This window comes from Gobius niger (assembly GCF_951799975.1).
Source record: "Gobius niger genome assembly, chromosome: 11".
In the NCBI taxonomy this organism is placed as follows: Eukaryota; Metazoa; Chordata; class Actinopteri; order Gobiiformes; family Gobiidae; genus Gobius; species Gobius niger.
This window is the reverse complement of record NC_136862.1, coordinates 10,968,689-10,990,708: the sequence shown is the minus strand read 5'-3', so window position 1 is coordinate 10,990,708 and position 22,020 is coordinate 10,968,689. Positions and strand designations below refer to the sequence as shown.

General features: G+C 42.3%; 1 long non-coding RNA gene across 1 annotated transcript; it reads left to right on the top strand.

Moving 5' to 3' along the window:
- Positions 1-4,795: 4,795 nt before the first annotated feature.
- On the top strand, positions 4,796-16,211 carry LOC306970227. Its single transcript, XR_013793379.1, has 3 exons — positions 4,796-4,867; positions 15,484-15,523; positions 15,887-16,211. It is a non-coding gene; the product is annotated as an uncharacterized lncRNA (long non-coding RNA).
- The last annotated feature ends 5,809 nt before the right edge of the window (positions 16,212-22,020 follow it).

Genomic DNA, 22,020 nt, shown 5'->3' with positions numbered 1-22,020 from the left:
ATATTTTGTTGTAGATATAAAGAAAAAAAAAAGGAACTATTAAACATAACTACTAAAAAATAACTAATGCTTATTCAAGAATAAAAAACACATTTAGCAGAAAGTAAAAGTTGCTTATGTTTATATACACGTCTTCTGTACTTAAAGGTACACTGCGAAACATTTTTTATTCTACAATAAAAGATTCTTCTAGCTAGACACAGGTAATGCTTTTTGCGGTGTGTAATCAAAGAATGGATTTGGATGAAGACCTAACCTATTTAAAGCTCATATTCTGCTGCCTTTAGTCTTCATCTCCATGGAGACGAGCTGGAGACGTCCCCACTCCCAGTAAAATCAGGTCATAGTGAGTTTGTTTGGTCATTTTTAGGAATTTTTCAACAACAAAACGGTCAATAATGAAATAAACGCATGTATTTTATGCGATTCGTTGGGTGAAACGTTACGCTGTGTGCCTTTAAGCTCATCCACAGCCTATTTTTCAATCAGAAAGCCCACAGAGCTCCAGGCTTTGAGTTGTCAGACACTATGGCTAAACTTAGAAGGTAATAAACCGAAATATATGACAGGTTTAGGCGCCCCATCTTTCCAGTAAGAGTGCATGCTGCAGACTTTACCTTTATAGTACGTTAACATATATAGGTATGGTCCATATGAGTAGAAATTTTCGTTAGGATTATCATCACTTCAGGACCATGAAGGACGAATAGGAACACACTTGTAATTCGATTATTGACTCTGACGACTATTTACAACATACACGTATCTTAATTACACACGGAATAACCGCGAGTTGTTTTACTAGCTTTGTAAATCGCAGTAGTAAGCCTTTTATTTCTCGCTAGTCCACGCATCGAGATCAAACCGCGGTAATTAAACCACAAGGCCGGGTCGCGGGGTGAGCCGCACACGCCATAAAGCGCTCCGGGTGATTCCCCAGCCGAAAGGTGCCACACAGTCCGATCCATTTTAATTGTCGTTCGAATTAATTTGAAATGCTCAGGTCAATTAAGAAGATGCGTTCCTCCGGCTTTGTGTAATGCCATATTCATCGATCCCCAGAGGTTACTTTGTGCACTCATGTGTAGGATACGTTTATGTTTGTGAAAGTCCAGCATTTGAAATTCCTTATTGATCCCTTTTAGCGATGATAAAAGCACGGTCTGATAGAAGCCCCGTTCAAAGCCTCATAATCAATTCCGTGTCAAGCTCTGTCCATTTCTTATCGTTAAAGACTCTTCGGGATGCAACGGCTGCGTGCTTTTGCTTATTTGAATATTTCATTATCATTATTGTGCTCACGAAGGTTTTTTTTTTTTAGAAGCAGTTGTAGCATATTTTTTCTTCTTACCCAGCATGCCCCGTTACTGTGAGGTTTGGTTGGCCCTGCAAAAGTCTCTTCCTCTTCCTTTAACTCTCCATCATCCCCTCTCGGAGCCGTGATTGGCCGTCTGGGAGTCAGCTGCGGCCAATCAGCCCCTGCAGAAATCCCAGTGTTTAGTCTGGTGCTAGGCAGCGGGATCAACAGACAGGTGGGTCAGGCGAAGGCGCTGTCCCGGCAGGCCACGAGGCGAGAGATCAGAAGACACCACTAGGATGACCCTTTATAATAGGCTGTGTCTAAAATCTGCTTTGTTTTTGACATGGAGGGCATGGGCCGAAGTAACTATGGGGGATGCAGCAATTTGAAATAAAAAAACTCAACAGAAAATCTAAATATGTTCATTTTTCATTCCATAAATATTAATGTTGTGGCTTCAGCTCCTTTTAACTCACAACAATAGCGCTTTTATGTGATTGAACAATGCCACTGCTATACTTGCACCTTAGTTCTTTTTCCTTGAGAGAAAACTGTAATCTTTGTGTTAGTAATTACAGAGATATTAAGAATAAAACAGGTCAAAACATCTGCACTTTTATCAGACACTCCCAGCTCTATCTAGACTGTTCTCCACTTCAATATTAAACCATACTCTCTTTCAATAATGGAAACTTTTTGCTAAATTGTGTGCTTTTTCTTGATTTGAATAATAGTTTACCAAAAAACAGGATTTCTCGAGTAATGCACACATTTATCGACATAAAATTTCCTCTGGTCTTTTGTCATTTGTCAAAAGTGAGAGTGTTTAAGTAAAAAGGGCCGGCGTTGTAATATAGTTCTGCAGTCGCCCCGCTCTCTGCATGACTGTGTCCCCTGAAACTCAAGTGCATCAACTTGTCTGAATGGACCTGTTGGCGTTTCTTTCTGTTCTGGCTGCAGGCAGCAGGAAATGAATATAGATATGAGCTTGGAGCCAGAAATAGCAAGCTGTCTTCATTCATGGGGACCGTGGAGTAAAAACACACATCCTTCAGGAATTTGGCTGCCAGATATTAATAATAGGAATGACATTTATCTATGTCTTTCGGTTTGTTTAATGCACTACTGCATTTAGAGCCCTATTACTCTATTTAATTGTTCCTTTAATTATAAAAAAAACACACACAAAGAATGTATTTCAGAGAATGTTTAGCATTGTTTTATTATAAAGTGTGCACTATTTCTTTTGTAACAGATCACAGATAAATATATAAATAAACACAAAATTAACCACACATTTGATTTCCTCACATTGTGTTGAACTGCTTTTGTTTGTCATTATCAATATGTTTGTCTTTGTTGTGAAAATGATTTTTGTGGTAACATAATATTCCAACACGGGCTTGTTTTTCATATAACCGTTGATGTCGGGAGTGTTTTGTATTGTCAGGTGCAGAGGTCTGTCTGCTTTTTGCACCCCTGTCTGGTTTGTAGTGGTTTGGGCCATCCCCCAGGGAAGTGCTTCCTCCGTCTCATCTGAACTTTGACCCTGACCTCGTGCCTTTCAGGATATGATCTGACCCGCAGTGGGGGAATATTTAGAAGTGCTTTATCTGAGCGGCTCTGTTTAATGTGAACAGATGAGCGCCTCATTTGGTCTCTGCTGTGCCTGAGTGGGCAGGAGTTTGTCATAGACGCTCTCTTTTGTGAGTAAAGTAAATGACACACTTTTGTTTGGAATTGTTAACCTAAACTTCTAAAATGTTTAGGAACATTTAATTTGAGCCTGAGCGTCTGTGAGCACTGTAATGCAGTTAGGATTTCATCATCTCTTACACCCGAGGTGTGCAATATGCTAAGGACATAAGCAAGTCCACACATAATTGAATCAGAATCCTCCTGTGTGCGAGCGCACAGCTCTGACACACTTTTAAAGTTGAAGGCAGTGTTTCACAGTAATTGTTGTGGATGTGTCTGTCTCTGCTGCACAGTGTGAATCGCAGAGGGCTGCTAATTCTAAGATGTAATCTTTGTTTCGAGCACTTGCTGATGACTGATATAGAGATAGGTCTAATAATGTGAGCTTCGTACAGACAGCTTAACTGGCATTAAAATCACATTACGTCTGGATCGGTGATGTCTCCTGGTCACACTCCTCAATATTATTGACTCAAATTGGCATTCATCTGTGACCTGTTCATTTCTATGTAATACTCCATTTGTCTGAGAAATGAAGTGACGTCAGGTCTGTCCTGGTTTGTTCTGTAATGCTCCTTTCTTTTAAATGATCATTCAGTGATAGAAATACAGTCCTTTTGGTGAAATTAAATGTATAACTTTAATAATGTAAGACAGTTCTTCAGATTCTTCGAGTTGTTCTATTTCAGAGCGTTTAGGTAGTCCTTAACATAGCTCCTTTGAGAAATGTATACAGAGGAGGACTCGAGTAACGGAGTGTGTCTGTTGTAAATGTCTCTATGGATCACTAAATATTAGTCAGAAGGCTTTCTTGCCTTTGTTTTTCCTCTGTCAGAACAATCCTGGCATTCGAGATGAAATCTTAAACAACCAGCACACCCATGGAGTTGACTTTGGACGGCACTAAGCATTCCTGCTCTCGTCACCTCGAGGGGCTTGGCTGCGTGCCAGACCCAGGTTGCCATGACTCCTAACACCACCCTTTGCACTGCTGTCCCCTCTCCACCAAATGTGCCAGATTTTGGTAAGGGGGGTGTGGCAGACTGGCTAACATTTAGATTTGGACAAAAGATATCTTCACTGCAGAATACTTCGCCGGCAGTGTTGCATTTTTGTCGGTGAAGAAATCATAACATCTTTAGAACGCACGCACAGACATAGAAAAGAGTTTTGTACAATGATACCAGCAGAACAATTTTTCCTTCCCCTCTTCTTGTTTGTGTCTGAGAAAATGGCGGACTGAGTATGGCTGAACTGATCCCCGTGTTGTCTGCAAGCTCAGCATAGTCTCACAGCCGTTTTATTTTGAATTCCCATCTCATCTTGTTCCAAAATGCTATCATTGCGCCACTGAAGGTAGAAGTTTAGACAAAAACAGAAACAGGTTGTAGCCGTGCCGGTAAGTGGCATTTCTCCTTACTCTTCAATTCTCTTTGTCGCAACGGGACCATAATGTTTTTCTAACATCATTTTGAGGCTCTCTGGCACTTGTCTGGTTAATGGTAACGGGCTGCAGCATGCTTGATCGCACTGGCATCGTTCTCAGCCAGCCAATTTTTCTTTCCTCTTTTTCAATGCTATCTGCGGTCTTGGCTAACTTTGCACCACAGCCACATTGCCTCACATTGCCAGGAAGAGGTCTGCTAAGGCTCTTCTGCGGGAAAGTTTGGAATAGCAATCTAGAATTAAGCGTTATTATACGGGTTGATATCTGCTCGCTGACGGAAACTTGCGCTGTTAAATGATTTTCCTGTTCAAAGTAGAAAGCACGTTTTAAAACAACTTTCTTTTTCCTGTTTTTAGGAGGCACACAGAAAACTGACCTTGTGTGCTCGATGTCCCCTCCCCGAGTGGAAAACACCAGCGAAGGTAAGTTACAAACCCCGTGCCATCTGTTTCATGAACTTTCACTTTTGCGTTGTCAACCACTTTTTTGAATGTCTATCCCTGTGTTTGTTTGGACTTTGTAAATTTGAGTGACTATGTAGATGCCAGGCACACTCTCTGGCTCCCTTTCATGACACGCTCCATACTATACGTGATTCATACTTGTATTTTAACAAAAGGCAATTTGCGAGATTGTTGTTTGGAAGGTCTGCAAAATAACACTATTGAACATACATGACAAGAAATCAACAAAAAGCTGCGGGTGAAAACTATTAGAACATGATATTCTTGACCTTTTGTAGTTTACTGGAAAGTCAACTCGGGTTTTGACCAATAACTAAGGTACCGTTTTTTTTGCACATGTCAGAAACCAGATGGTTTGCTAATGCGAAAGTCACTTAAAATATTAAGATATTCCTTTTTGTCCAAATCGCCCACCCCTGCTTGTATTCCTTATTTATCCAGTTCATTTGATACTTTGGCCTAAACCTCTTGGCACAAACCCGTAGATCCGATCTTGTGGCACATCTGTCAGCACAAGCTCGCTTCTGTGGGTCTTTGTCATTGTGGTGCGATCGTCGTAACTTTTTTAATTTTTGCTTTTTTTGTTTTCTTGTAGAGTTTCGCTTGAAATGTATATCGTCAACTTGGAGTCCTTGTCAAAATCTTTTATTCACGAGCACAATATGATGGCAACTTCAAAGTCCAACCATAACAATGTTCTGCTGTACAAAAAAATACATCTTTAAACATTGCTAGTGTGTGCATCCGGGTTGAGGTAGTAGGTTGTATGGTTTAGAATTACATCCTGGGAGTTAACTGTACAACCTTCTAGCTTTCCTTGGAGTACACTTATGACATCCAAGTCCTAGCATCTGCAGAGTAATCCCAGACAGTATCCAATGTTAAAGGTTTATTGAAAAAGTTACCAGTGCCTTTTTCACGGCATTAATGGCCTGTAGAGCAAATAGGTTTTGCACGCTCGGGGTCTCATTTCACAGCTGACCTTTAGCAATGCTCAGCCACCGTCAGACTCCCTGCTGTGGGCCAACACTTCCAATTGACTTCCTTGAATTACATGCACTTTACAATTTATCACACCACATAAAGCAAGTTTACAATCATCTTGTAGCGTGAAGAAGCAAAGAGAACCCTCTATGCTGGGAGTGGTGGTTGACTGTGGCTACGTGGGCAGCTGTACGGCGGGTGTCCGGGTGGAGGTTGGGTGTCTGTCCCACACTTTCTCAGGGCGCCCTGTGTTGAGGCCCAGGTGGCCGTGGGTGATGTGTCGCTCCCGGTGCAGATGGCTCCTCCTCACCTGGTTCATCTTTGCTTAGCCTCATGTCCATCATTATCTTAATCTATGTGCGAGGGTGCATGTTACATTTTGTATGAAAAGTTTGTTCTGATATTGAGCTGCTCTCCAACGTCATCTGAGACATGAGGCTAATTGTGTGGAAAATGCAGTTTCACACACTTGTGCTTGTCACCCTGTTGCTCCGTGTTTGTTGACTCGGTGCAAGGCCGGAGTGTTTCCTGAGCAGATCACATGTGAACCATGTGCCAAATATTATGATGCACAGATGGTTTGACATAAACACAAGTATGAAATGAATAATCGCTGTAAACCCGACACGTTGGGCCAAACAGATTTTTCTTGTTGACATCCACGCCGGCTGGTTTTACAGCTCTGCCGTCTTCACTGTGCATCTGAATGATTTTGTGGCTGTACTAGAAACTCCTTGTGTGTTACGATACTGAGCTTACGATAAAGGCGTTTCTTCCTCTGTGTTGACCTCACAAATGTTTATGCCGCCTCTTCAGCCTTTTCTACTGTGGCTTTGTCCAGTGACTCGATCTGAATGGATTTATCTTCATATGGCTCAAAGCTACACTCTGTAAAATGTGGATCAGCTTGAGAGATACCACAGTTTGGTAGTAAACTGTGCTGCTTTAGTTGACGCTGTCGTTTTCATTTTTTTCAGGTACTTCTGTGTCATGGATGACACTTTTAGTGTGATGGATTTTGGTGAAGACCTTTGTGAAATGTGCATCATTTGTCCTCTGAGCACTTGTTGCGACTGGATGTAATGTTGCTGCTTGGACTTTTTATCGAAAGGTTTAACTGTGGTGCGTCATAAATGCCTCACTGATTCTTTTTTCAATGACTGTTGGAAATGGCTGCAGTTTGACTCAACAAAACTGGTAGGATTCGGGCATGTTGCTTTGAGTTGAACTCAAGTACAGACACAGTACAAGGCTCAAAGGGAACATGAGTGAGCTATTGTCATCGAACTGGTTTGTCGGTGAGAATGTGATCTTGGTAAATCCCTGGAAACCTAAGAAGTCTACATTCATATTTGTGTCCTCACTGTGAAGTGGAGCATTGTAGCACCACTGCAGTGCAAACACTCTGTATATTCTGTAGATGGTGGTTTTCCTTTTTAACTGAGTGTATTTGAAGTGAAATTCTGTCCTCATCTCTGTCGTCCAGTGCTGCTCCACATGTGTAGAGGAAATAGGTGTTGCTCAGACGGGTGCTTCTCAGCCCGACTGCCCCAGCAACACGGTACAACCCCATTGGCCCCAGCTGTGTCAGTGTTTAGTGGATGTTTAAACTAATAAATGCTAACATTAGTTAGTCTGTTCAGTCCTTTCCTGCCTGAAGTTTACTGTCAATAGACACAAGGAGCATTATCTGTCTTAGATAACCCTCCACCTGACAGTGGTGTTGTACTCTTCTTATTCTTATTCTTCAAACCGATAAAGCGCTACTACATTAATAGAATGATCCAAGATCCATTATTAAGTCAGTATTGATTATCATACCCCTTCTTTAGTAAATTGTTAATTACTCAAACCATGATCACGAATCACTAGACTGGACTTATCAAACGTAAATCTTCAGGGAAAAACATAGATGCAGTAATGCTTAGAAAATCTTAAATAACTTCCTGAACATAACTAGGAAGTACATGAAGTAATTACTGGACTCTCATTCTCTTCAACTGAGCATGAGCCTTAATTTGCCAGTCACTGCCTGCTTCTGTAATTGCTGTGAGATCAGTGATTGGTTTGTTGTTTGTGACGTGACGTAGGTGTGGTGACCTTAGTAACAAATCGTCTGACACTCAGTGCCATGTCTGGCCAGACGGCGCTTTTGCTCCCCGCCTCATAAAATCTAACTTTTCTATAAAGCGCTGTCGCCTCAAGCACTATTTCTCCTGAAGAAAACATATTCCCTTAATGTGGTGGGGTTAATGGCAAATGAATAATCATAACACAGCGGTGGCAGACGGGGTGTCATTGATCTGTCTGGAGTCAGCCCCTCGCCGCCTGCTGCCTCAGCCACTCTCCCCGTATCGATACGCTCTTGCCCCTTGACCCCTTAGACAGATCGATGCCATTGATCGGAGAAGGGCAGGGACAAGGGCAGGATCTGCTGACTGGCCGACAGCTTGTGTGACAAGACATGATGGTCATTAATGTCCCGCTGACTGGCTGCTGCTCGGAGGGCTGGCTGGCAGAGTCCCCTCCCACTGCGCCCTCCTTCCCTCTCCATCCGCCCGGCTCCTGCGTCTGCGCCTCTTCCCAGTCTGTTGGCCATGCACTGACTCAGATAAGGCCATTGTTTGGATATCTGTCTGGATATCTTCAGCCTGCGTGGAGCTATTTTAGGCATGTGCTGAAAAAAAAGGAAAGCGGTGTATTTTCAAACGTGTGCTACGTCTCTTGGCTCTGTAAATGATCTAAATAAAGCTCGACCTTTACTGAGAGTCTTGTAGACGTTTGGATTGAAACCAAAATGCATGAATAAAAATCTGAAATTGTAGTAAGCTCTAAATATCTTCGAAACGTAACTACGAACTTACGATTGACACACATGCGCGACTGCAAAGTAGATGTGCTTTTGTTGTGACCTGAGGCACCAGTCAAAGGCTCTTTAGTTGGTGCTGCCTGCCTGTGTGTTTGTGTCTGTGCAGTGAGGCTCATGGGCGGATGCGGCGACAGCTCCAGACTCCGCAGTGACACGGCGGTAATACAGCTGATTGATCACCTCTGTAGCCGCCTGCTGGCTCTAACATACAGTCCCAGCCCCCCGCCCCCCCGCACTGCATCACCAGCACCATCACCAAGCCAATCTACGAGGACCAACCATCCCCCATAGACTTCAACCTGGCCCCGCTTTTGACATTGGCTGCAGCGTTTACTTGTCCCTCGTCAGGTCGTAACTCGCCCTGGTTCTGTATATTCTGTTGGACTGGAGGTTGCACGTTTGCACTTCTTCAGTGACATTTCACAATTTAGCTCTTTCCTGTTAAAATCGGTGTTTTCCATTTGAATTAAAGGGCATAATCAATCAATGATAACATTTGCGGATCGTCCCCTGCCCCCTCCAAGTCACACAGGGTCATAACCCTAATCTATCCAGGGTGTTGAAGGTGATTAAGCCCAGAGATTAGAAATGGCTTTCAAGGGCAGACCCCATTCAGACCTAAGCAAAATGAGAAACATTATGCCAGTTTTTTCCAGCTGTGTCCCAAAGACTGTTTAGTTTTATCGTGAAGTAAAAGAGCTAAATCAAGAAGACATAGACACTGCCCTGTTTAGCGTGACAAAGAATTGTCTTTCATTTGCCTGAGTCAGTTGTGTGGCTCTGATGTCTGCCTGCTGCATACAGCCTCAGTCACAATATTGTGACACTAAGTGTTTTGGTTCATGTGGAGCTGACCACATCGCTGATTCTCTGACAGTCCGTGAGTGTTAGTTGACAGTGATAGCAGAGCCGCCATAATGTCGCACTCCATCCTGTGTCAGGCTCGTCTTCACTCAGACACTAATGTCTGTAAAACTGCATGTCACTGTTTGTTTCTGCAGAACATGCATTTACTTTTCGTACTGAACCATTTTTATGATCTATGCATACAGTGCAGTATATATTGTGTACAGTTATAAATGGGCTGAGTAGTTTTCTATGTTCTAGCTGCTTGTGGTAAGATACTAAGATTGCTACAGCGCATCCTCCGCTGTAGCCAACCAGTTCACTGCAGTCAGTGAGTGTGTGTGTGTGCGCCGCTGGAAAAGAGAAGAAATTGATCAGCACAGGGAGAAGCGTGTTCACCGGCGAAGGCTGGATGGAGGGTGTGAGCGAGTGAGCGGGAGAGGAAGAGCGAGGGCTGTCGCTGCACACTTGTGCTGCAGTATCTCACTCTGGCCAAAGCAGCTGCAGACAGGAGTAAAAGACGGGAGGCAGACAGGTACAGGGCGGCCGTGGGGGGAGGGAGGGGGTAGTGTTGGTGGGGTCAAACGAGAGAGGGGGCAGGTGTTTCACGGAAGAACCAGGAAGAAGACAATGTTTAGTTGTAATGTAATGTAGGCTGTCTTTGTCAAAGTGCGGAAGGTTGTAGAAAGACAAAAGTGTAAGTTGTAGAGTACAGTGTCACGACATGGCTGGTGTCCCGCTGTCTGGAGTAGAGTGAGCAGTGAAGGGAGGGGGGCGAGACGCTGAGATGCAGCTGACAGTGCAAGTGTTGGGATGAAGCACAGTATTCAGTGTTGGGGGGTTCGGGGGGAGCGTCCCACCTCACTGACCTGCGTCTGGCGGTCGTCTCGTGGACTCCTCATCAGCGTCTTCTCTCCTCTGCCTGCGCGCTCGTCATCCCGCCTCACACGGACAACAAAAGGCGTAGACAGTGGCAGACAGAGCAATGAGCGCGAGGCAACACGTCGGGTGGCAGCCAGCATTCATTTCCGGAAGCCTCCACTTTGCCTGCTGCTCCCCAGAGAGAAGGAGACAGTCAGAGACATCTATCTGATTTTTTTTTTGTCTGAAGGGGAGGAGTTGTGAGGTGGGTTGTGGGATAGGGACAAGGTAGAAGGGTGGGGGGCTAGTGGTGTGTTAGTAATCAGTCGGCAAATTTAATGGGGATATTTATTTTGTTCATTGTATTGGTCGTGTTATTTACTGCATTGATTGCTTTTGTTTTCATATATGCATAGTTTAAGAAAAATATCCTAATTTGTTTCTGACTGAATGATGTGTTTGACACTAACTTCTTATCATGTGCCGAGCTGCCATGGCGGCTGAGTTAGGCAGGTTATAGTCTGCGGTATAGTACAGCGAGTTTATACTGCGAAGAAGCCTATGTGGAATTTCTGTGCTGATGTTCATTTTAAGCGGAGTGCCACATTGCTGTGTTTTTATTTTATCTCTAGTGGAATACTATCGCTGCTTGCCCCGTGCTGAAAGCAGAGGCTGAGGTGGTTGTTTTCTGCACTGAGACGAATGAAGAAGCCAGTGGAGGAATCGGAACTAGCACCGTGGAAAAGACAGATGTAAACTGATAATCGGCGGACACACTTTTGGACAAAGAGGCGAACCCAGTTGCTTGTCTGGGTGCTTTTCCTTTGCCAGCACAAAGGCTAGTTAGCACACAAGCGCCAGTGCAGTCTGCCAGTGCAGCCCTGCTTCTGTCTGGCTTCTGTTTGGACCATTATTTCAGTGAAGTGTCGTGGAAATTAGTGTTACTTAATCGCTTATACATGTCGATCCCTTTATCTAATCTTAGATTGTTTTTATCTGCTGCTAATGTTATATGGTGCATCTGATTATTTTTCTACATGCTTGAGCATAAACATATTTCTATCATTGTGTGTTTTTGTGTGTGCAGGTCTCTCGCTGTGACTGAGTAATACGTTATTTGTCAATGACAGACTGGAAACCTGGGAGCATTTTCTCAGCTTGGTTCCAGGGCAAAGAGGCTTTTCATTTTTGATGGAAGCCAATGAAGCCATTGTGTCAAAAAAGGCTTTGGCTCTTGCCTGGGCTGCCTGTGGGCAAAACGGGAACTTTTAAGTGGCACTGTGTGTGTGTGCACAGGAGAGAGAGAGGGACTGGTGTCAGTGCCACAGTGCCCTGCAGCTGACTGCGGCTCCTCTGTAGACTGGCGTACTTCACCTGCTCCCTGAGACCCTAACTTGTGAGCTCTCTTGATAAAATATCACGGGTTAGGCTCTTGGGACGCTGGCGGAGGGCACAATCGTCTTTCTCCTCGTCTTTGTGGACTTGGACAGAACTCAAAAAGACGTCCTATTATGGTAAAATGTAAAGAACATGGCCGGATGGACGTTGACATAAATGTGAGTGCATCGAAAAGCAATAGTTCTAGTTTTGAGTTTAATTGACAAAGGTTTATACTCATATGTGATGTTTGGAATAGCTGAAAACAGGGCGGTCACTGGTCGCAACGTTGCTGTACATTTAAAGTAACTGCAGGTGATAAACACTAAGGGCAAAATTATGTAACGATGTCCCAGTGTCTTAGTGCCACAATAATTGATGATTGGAAATGGTCGGACACAACTCTTGCAACCCCCACACTCCCTGCCCTGATGTTGATTAACCCAGTCAGCACCTCTGCAGAGCATCTCGGAGCTAGCCAATATAGTATGAGCCTCCATTACTGAGCAGGCGCTGTGCGGCTGATCACAGCAGCCTCATGCACATGCTTGGTGCAAAATAAACTCATCTGCTGCTACACACTGAACATGTAAAGTATACTTCTTATGTGTAAATCAAGTTAACATTTTCTATTGGCAAACGGGTTTATTATGCTATCTATTATTGAACATCAAGTCTTTAAATGACACGGAAACTAAGTATGAGTGTAGAATCTTTAGATTGATTTGTGTACAACGTTTACCTTGTTGCAGACTGGGTTAGAGAGAGATCTTTCTGCAACCTGTTGTGGAAAATTACGATGCGGTTGTTTAATTGAATGATTTGTTGAGCCCTCACATTGTCATTAGGTGTCACAATCTAATTGGTTAATGGTCTAAATCAATAGTTAAACTGGGGCCTTTACACCATTCAGGCATACATTGTAATTTAAGCAGACAGCCTGGTAAAAGACAAGATTGAATAGAAATGAAAACATTAAAATGGTCTTTAATAAAGCAATGCAATCATAATAAATCAGCCTTCTTCAAAAACAGTACTTTCCTTTCATGCTTTTCAAAGGTGTAAATTCTTTCACTATAGCGGCTTGACCTGGTTTTAAAGTTTTTATTTTTCTGAAGGCATCATGCTTTTCTGAAATCCTCATTCCTGCTAAATTACCCATATTAGGAATGCATTTCAAAACAATTGATTTCCGCCCTTACCCTCCTCTCCATCTCTCCCAGTCTCCAGCCTCCCTCTCCTAATTATATTTTTGCGTCCCGTCTTCCCACTTGGTCTCTTAGTGAACAAAGCCGATGCCAACTAATCAGTGTGCGTGTGTGTGTGCGTGTGCTTGTATGTGTGTTTGTGTCAGTGTGTGTGTACGTGTGTGTTTGTGCGTGTGTGCATGCCACAGAGCCCCCAGCAACATCTGAAAGAGTGCCATGCCCTGTGAATACCAAACAGGCCAGCGCGGTGCGACAAGTGCTGAGCAGTCAGACGCGGCACAGCCAGAGCGGAGCTGGTGCCCACAAAACAGCCAGACACTTTTATTAGGCGCTGTCTGACACACTGCACCCCAGCCCACTGATGAAATCCTCAGCTCCCCCGGCACTAACAAAGCGGCGCGCTCACAGCAAACCGCCAAGGAGCCAATAAATATCACCCTGTAAAAAGGCACTAGCTCCTGGCTACTTTGTAACTCCTCTGAAGAGGGAATACAAAGTTTGGTCAAAGTCAGACAAGTTCACCAAACGAAATTTACTGTCGCACAATTCATCTGCTTTGATCAGGTTTAAACTGACTGGTTTAATTAAGTCGGTTCATGTATTTGACACAGAGGGGACATATTTTCAGTCTTTCAATAAAGTAGTTATTATTGGGGGTTTGTTATTATGTCATTTTTATTTATTATGTTCTAATAATATTTGATTTTTTTTTTTTTTAGAGACATAAGGAAAGGAATTAGATGTCCACAAATCCTTCTGGGGAAAGTGTGAGACAAAAGCATTTGGGAAAGGTTTTGATGTTACAAGTTCCTTTGCTAAATCTATAGAGAAAAGTTCTCAGTAAATAATGAAACCGTTTATTATGTAGAATAGACTTGAAAGAGTGCACAAATAAATGAATAAATAAACACAATTAAATAAAAAAAAATTGCCTGCCGTGTCTTCCCTTACGTGGAAACCCTTTCTTCAGCAGTTCCGTTATTTTCTAATCTTTGTAGTTGTAATAATAATTATTGTTATGGCAAGGTTTAAGTTTGAAGTTGATATTTATCCGTAGATAACACAGAAGGTCTTAAATCACTGTAAAATCTAAATGCAAGGCTTTCAGTGTGCGTCTGCTCCGTTACTTTTGAAGGAAAGATTGATTGGGAGTTTGAATAGGTCCAGATAAACCAAAGGCTCCAGATGAAGAAGCGAGTGTGTGAGAGAGATTACACTCCATTGTTCAGAGGTGGTCATGTAACACAGCTTGCTGCCGCACCGACCCGATAAAACTAATATGGACAGATTAACATTTGGGTTGGGCCCGAGCTGACAAGAAAATCAGATGGGTTTAGTGAATTAGAGAGCTCGTTTTGTTTTTTGGCATTGATTGTCCGGTGGTGTTGTCTCAGTATTGAACAGATCTCTTATCGCAGTGAAGGCGTGCAGGTACGGCTGACAACAGCGGGGCAGGGGGAAGGCGGTGGGGGCTGGGGGTGTCTGAGATTCCAGACACTGCGGCAGGAGGCCAGACAGCCACCTGAACGCTCCTCATCCTCATACACCTGTGCGTCAATGCCTCAGGTTCGAATGAAGCCACATGAGTTATCGGTAATTGAAGATGGGAATCGTATAGCCATTTACAATGCAATTATGGTTAAACATCAATAACACAGATTTTTCAAAACCGCAGATGAAGAGTCTGCTGAAAAGACAGTTGGGGATTCTTACAGTGGGCCTATGCCTGTAGAACAGAGAGCTGTGTGATTGAAAACCACACAACAAAGCTGAGAAGCAGCAGAGTGTGACCAGAGGCCGGAAGCAACTGGAAAGGTCTTAGGGCTGCTGCTGTGGCCCAGTCTAAAGGTCTGCACTCGTCCAGGGAGAGTTCCCCTCGCTCCCCTCACTCCCCTGGCTCAGCTCTCTCCCCAGGCCCGTGTTATCTCCCCTTTTTGCTCTGATCTGGGATTCTCTTCGGAGGCGTTGCCAGGGAAACCTGCTATCTGGCTAGCAGCTTGATGGAGTTATTGAACTGTAACTGGCTGGGATAATTATACTCTGTCTTGCAAGATGGCTGCCCAGTGGCTAGGCCTGAAATGTGACCTATGGTTGGTCCAGAATTGCCAGAAAAAGCAAAAGCGTTTAACCCTTTAGTCACAAGAAATTAATGAGTTGCCAGAAAGGTATTACTTGAACTTCATTGCAAGTTCTTTTTTTTTTTTTTTAAATCATAGATGTAGTCAGATGAACATGGACTCCTCTGTACATTCCAGGTGGGCCCTGAAGTTCTCCCCTGCCTGGGACAGATTTACACACAAATAGTTCCTCCTCACTCAGTAGAAGCAGCTCTGCACATAATATCTAATATTTATGAACTATGGTTTTGCTTTTGAATTAGCGAAACGTATTTCGTTTTTATAGACTAAACTACTATTCTCATCTTTCAGGTCTATGAGGCTCTACAACTGTCTGTCGCTGTGATTAAAGGTAAGACCGGTTATAGTCCTGAAGCGGTTTGTTTTTCACTTATAGAACATTTTTCTGTGTTTTCTCGTGCGCTAGCTTTACCCGGCTTGGTCAGTGAAAGTGTCAGTGCTTAGTAACAGACGGCCTGGGCCACAGAATTAGCCTGGAGTCATTTGGAAGGTGCTCTGCTGTGCCCAGGTGCCCACTGCGCACAGAGAGAGACCAGACGACCTTTTACTCTGCCCGGCCCACTGCAGTCACTTTAAACAGTGATGGATGTTTCCCCAAACAGCCCTCCCTCTCTCGCTCCCCTCTCGCCTGATGTGCCCCGTGTTGGTCTTGTTTGTGCACCATTTTGATTCTAACTCCCTGTTCTGTTTCCAGAGTGATGGGAACATGAGGGAAGAAGCAAGCTTTTCCTTCAGGCACTGACTAGGACAGACCGAGGTCTTTCCTGGTGCCGATTAGTATGCAGCCAGCGTTGCACAGGCCTTTGGATTGGGTTGCGAATGCAGGGACATTTGCAGCGTAGCAGAGACACTAGGTAAGTACAAAAACAACAGAGGAGTCGACTCGGGAAGTGCGGACTGCGTCACTGCTCTTAACCCCAGCTTCAGTTTTCTTATGTGGAATATAAAGTATGTTATATCTTTTGGGACTTCTCATGAAAAATAAATAGTCTTTATTCTGTTAATAAATATCATCTCCACATGAATTGTGTGTGACTGATTATTCTCTGTAAATCTGTGAACATGTGTCTTCCTAACATTGTCAGTGTTTTCTTGGTTCCCCTCGATATGTGGGATATTGGTTTTATCACTAAAGGCAATAGCCAGAGGTGTATTAGACAAATACTGTTTCCTTGTGGAGTGAGAAAGAAAGAGGAAGAGAGTGGTGAGTAGGAGTTTTTGTTTGCGGTCTCAGTGTGTTCGCTCAGAATGGGATCCAGCCTGTAGTGTGCGTTTGTGTGTGTGTGTGTGTGTGTGTGTGTGGGTTGCTGTGTTTGTGTGCGCTGGGGGAGCAGCGCAACCAGGCTGCAGATATCATCCATCTCCCTGTCACCGGCCCAAGGGCTGCTGGGAAAGTGGCAGACAGCTCCTCGCCGCTGACAACGGAGGCTGCATCCTAATTTCTTCGACACAGAATGGGTGAAAAAGCTGCGGTCTCCTTTCTCTCCACACTATATGTATTAAAGCCATTAACCCCTGATAGAGGAACAAAGCACAGAGCAGAGCCGGGTCACGACTGTCTCAGAGTCACATCTTCCATCATGCACTTGCCCTGTCTGATCTCTTACAGGAACTGCTAACACCCCAAACAGCCTCAGTATTTATACTGCTCAGGCAGAGAATTGCTGCAGGAGTATCTCACTATGACATGGCAGTATCCAGCGCAGTTTACATCTCTGAAATGAAACTGTTCCTGCCTGTTGTTCTCTTAAAGGGATTATAAACACCGAGTTAAACCATGACTAATTTAGTTTGAAAGCTATTGTTAGGCGTTGTATAGCTTTTGTATAATGGATTAAGAATTGTAGTATAATCCACCATTTATTTCCACTTTTTTGAAAATGGAAAGTAAAAGTTTAAGCTCAAAACATGCAACATTGTTTTTCTGATGCACTGGGCAAACACAAAGTTATTGCAATACTATTTTACATACAAAGGTAAATCTATCATTGAGTGTCACTGTAAAATATGTCTCTTATTCACTTTGCTCTTAAAATATTTAGCAAATCTCATAACATGGCAATAATTGTTTATTGTCTATTATAGTGAATGAATGGTTATGGTTAAAAGTTTTTGATTCACATGTGCACAACACTTGTATAAAACAGACGGTTTTTTGTCCTGAGGCAAGACCAATTTATTTGAGGTGGATTTGAGTGTGACATGAGAGCAACTCCAAAAAGGACTTAAAACCCCATGAATATGTGATCAAAGGGGGCAGGCCAAGAGCCACATCTTTGATCTGTGTAAACAGATCTGGAGAGATCAAACTCATTCAGCATCGAACAATTCTTCACAGTGTTGGATATGAGGCAGCGTACTGTCTCAAAATGTTTCCCACGAATATCTACATGTATTTTTCTGGATTTTGTAGTCGGTGGCAGCTACTCCTTAGTTGCAGGCTATTAAAGACACTTTTAGAAAGAGTCCCATCTGATTGCAATTGTAATAAATAGGAATCTAGTTTAACATCTTGTCAAAAAAATAAACCCAATGACCTCAGTAGCTTGCTGTCTTCAGTTCACACAAGTTCGATGCTGGATTTGCCATTTGTGGTTTAGATTTCTAAGTTTGGCTCACTGTTAAACATGAGCTGTGTAACCAAGAGCACATGGGAAAACGCTTGAAGGCAAACAATACTGTACTGACATTTACAGTCAGTTCTGAAGTTTTAACCACATGATGCAGCCATTAGAAACTTCTATAATCACTGGAAAATAAGTGGTGTGTTTTTTTTGCAGCCATTGTCCCCCCGTCAATAAGCCTCCTGTGAGCTGTTGCAAGACATAAACTGACTTTAGTGCAAAATGTAAGAACAGATCTGTGTTTTAATGATACAAATACTTGTTTATTTCTTGGTTTAAAAAAAAAAAAAGGCCTATTTTTCATCGCCTTTTTTTTTTTTTTGTATAACTGGTAGGCTATTGTAAAATAAAGGCCCTATGTCTCACTTTCTCCCCCCTTTTTTAATGAAATGAAAGGGCACGTACATTTAGATTGTGTTACAACTTTCAGGGAACTAGGTAGCCAGTTCACGATTGATTTAAAAAAAAAAAAAAAAAAAAGCATATATAACTTCATACACATTACTTAGCCTAGAGTGCACACAGGCATTTAGTGGAATACAACATGAAGTGTATTTCACGACTATAAATATAATAAAATCAGAAAATACAGGGCCTAATAACATTTTTTTTTAAACATTTTTGCAGCCAGTCATCTTTAGGCTGGGATGCAGTGATTTGAACGTTTTGCCACCAATCCGAGGCGCGCTGAGCAGCACTGCGGGAGAAAACTCGGATCCAGATCGATGATGTTTACGTCCCCTCGCCGGCTCTGTCAGACCGCCTCCAGTGCAGACGTACCAGTTCAAACTAGACGACACTGGGGTACATTCATTAAATCAGTTGTACGTTTCGGTAGACTCACAATAACCGCACATGGAAAGCCTGTGTCGCTGGCTGTTGCTGCGCTTTGCCCTCAGAATCCCAACCGAGTGCTTTGCTGCCATCTTGTGGACAAACGTGTGCATCGCTATATCAGGTCACAGGCGGTAAAGCAGTGTTGTAGCAGTCTATGATTGTACCCGAGACTTTTGGTTTTTAATGCAGAAACTTATTACAGTAGCGTTTACAAAAACATATATACATTTGTAAGGCTGCTTTTTTTTCTTGATTCTCCAATCTCAGGTGAGTTCACTTAATTTCCCGCCATATATTATCCAGCCACGCCCACTCGGATGGTCCACTATCAACCATTTGCAGCACATGGACTAAAACTCAACGCAGTCAACAATGTAAGCAAACATTAATTCTGTGTGCGTATGTTATGAGTAACACCTCAAAAATGTCAGGGTTGTGTGCCTCCTTTAGCATCGATGGATATGCAGTTTTTGTATTGGGTAAATAGAGCCAGCTGACTTGTGACTGTCCTCAAATATAGTTGCCTACTACATGACTACAACGTTAGTTTAAGGCAGTTTCAGGCTCTGCCAGCAGGTGACACTAAATCATCTCTATTAGAGAGAAGACACATACTTAACCTGTTATCTGTTATCTTAGGGTTAGGGTTGTTAATTTATCTGATCATCTGAAGTCCACAGTGCTTTACAGAGCAATATTTACTTGGAATCAGCTCTCAGTCAGCACACACAGAGTACACAATAAATACACATTTAAACATGTCTTCATGAGAACTACTGCAGATGACCATGTGAAAATTAGACTTTTCCAGCAATGTTGTTTATTTACTGACACTGTGTTTCACTGTATTTCAGTGTCTACACTTTAAAGCATGTTGTGCAAATGTATTTTTTGTAAAGTATGTAATTGTAGTCTTTTGAAGGACCCCAGGAAGACTAGCTGCCATTAAACGGGCAGCTAATGGGGATCCTAATAAAACAATAAAACAATAATCATGCAAATAACTGGAGAGCTTACAGCCTATATGCCAGTGTGGTGCCTCATTTGAAAGACCTTCAAGTTTCTAAAAATATGTGTAAGATCTGTGTGACAGAAACACAACTTGCATCACGTCTGCCATCATCTAATCATAACCCTAAAAACTGATCATAAACCTTTTTACAATCATTGTTGGACTTTTTGAATGTCGTCATTGTCAATAAACTGAGTGTACTAATTTCACTTCTTTGCTCCATTGACTGGATTGTATCTGTCTCCATATTACATTGCATCTCATGTTTGTTACAAATGTAACCGGAGCATCCATGACTCTAAATCTTTGTAATGCTGGTGTCTTTTATCCTTTACCTCTCCTTTCTCATGTTTTCACAGTGCACATTGAATACATCACTGTCGTCTAAATCTGAGATAAACGCAGCTCAGTGACACCGTAAGCCAAGAAGGGATGATTTCCAGGTAACTGTTCTTAGCGGATTCATTATTTCCTTGTTTAGACCCACATAAAAACACTTTAGAGCTGCAATGCAACGCAATTGTGTATTAGTATTACTAATGCAGTTTTTATGTTAAGATCAAGATCTAATTGAATGTTAACATTTTCGACACAAACTGCTAAACTAATACAATAATCATGTGGTTTAGAAAAGAGGTTGAAACTACAGGGTTCGCCGTGTTACACATATTAAACCTCACAACATTGTTGTTTCGTTCAAAGGATTTCTTTCTTTCTAAATAATTGCAGTCTTTGCATTTTTCAATTTGATAGCGATTGATTATATGTTAGAATGGATACATTTAAGGATTAAAATAACTAACCCCCTGTTTTATAACACAGTTTTGACACACTCTGATTTGAGCCGCCGTCACATAAAGAAGAAGCTCTGATGTTTTAATTGAACTTTTGTTGTACCAAAGTGCCAAACAGAATACTTAAAGACTGTCTGTTTGTTATAAAGTTTTGTCATGATGGCTTCTCGTTTGTACAACACAGAAATAGTGAATAGTACTGAAATCCTCGCAGCCTGTCACTTGATTGAGTTTTTAATGACAGACTCCTGACTATGAGGCCTTATGGCAACGTTTCCCTAATTAAGCTGTTTCTCAAACTGATGCAACTCAAGCCTCTGGGAATAAAGCAAAAGACTCAACATGACAGCTTCACCGTCAGCCCGCGTCACGTCAGAGGGTTTCATGTCTTTCTTAAGACTATTTTATGTAACGCTTTACAAACTCTCTACAACGTCCTTGACAATAATAGTTATATTTCTTACAACCTTCTCTCTGTGTACTGTCACATAAGTTTGTTAAATGTTAATTAAACTGCAGCCGCCGGTGCATAAAGAATAAATTAACTAATAATTAAGCAAGATAAATCAATCATGTATTGTATAGTTGCTATTTAGTTTAAAGGTAAGGTATGTCAATGTTTTTTAAAGGGACTACACAGAGTTTCAAAATGTTAAAATTAACTATTTTCATCCCCCTACAACATGTATACTAATGTGTAGAATGAGCTCAGACCTGTTGATCACAACTGCCTCTAAAATCCTGCACTGTCACTCAGAAAGGTGTTAATTCGGGTCCAAAGTGCCGTCATGCACGAGCTTAATATAGAACCTGCAGTTACGCATAAGACCTGCGGTGGCAGTAGTGAGTATAAAAATGACCAACTTGCATCTAGTCCCTTTAAGTATTTAATTAATGGCACTATTCCTGATTTTTTTTTCTATGAAGAATTTTGATGCTACAAATACATTAGGAAAGTTATGAATGACTTTGGAACACAGTTTACAATTTCATTTAGCGGCAATGTAATTTAGCTCATTGCTTGTTAATAAAACATGGCAAAGGACCTTTAACATATGTCCTGTCTTACTTACTAATGACGTTTTATCATTAAAGCCACACAATGAATCACAATCAGATCAGAATTGCATCGAGCAAATTGCAGGCAGTATAATCTCGACAGTGGCTCAGTTGTTTAGAGCGTTTGTTCATGGATCCACAGGTCAGAGGTTTGAAATCCGGGCCCTGGTGCAGACTGTTGATGAGTCCTCAGGTATAACAGTTCCCCTTATCGTTGTTCTGATCTCTACTTGTTCTGAAGTGCCTCTGATCATTGTGTTAGTTTAGCAGCATAATTAAACTTGTTAAACGTTGATCTGTTCAACTTTACAAAACCATTTTAGCGATTAACCTTTTCAGAAAGCATAAGAAGCCCTGCACTGTGGTTTACCTGATCCTAGTTTTCACAATACCTAAAATTACTTTCTCTTGCTTCTGAAATCCCAGCACCTGTCTCAAATCAAGTCCAAATGATTGCTTGCACACCCTTATTATTTAAAGCCCACTGAATTACGGAGGTTCT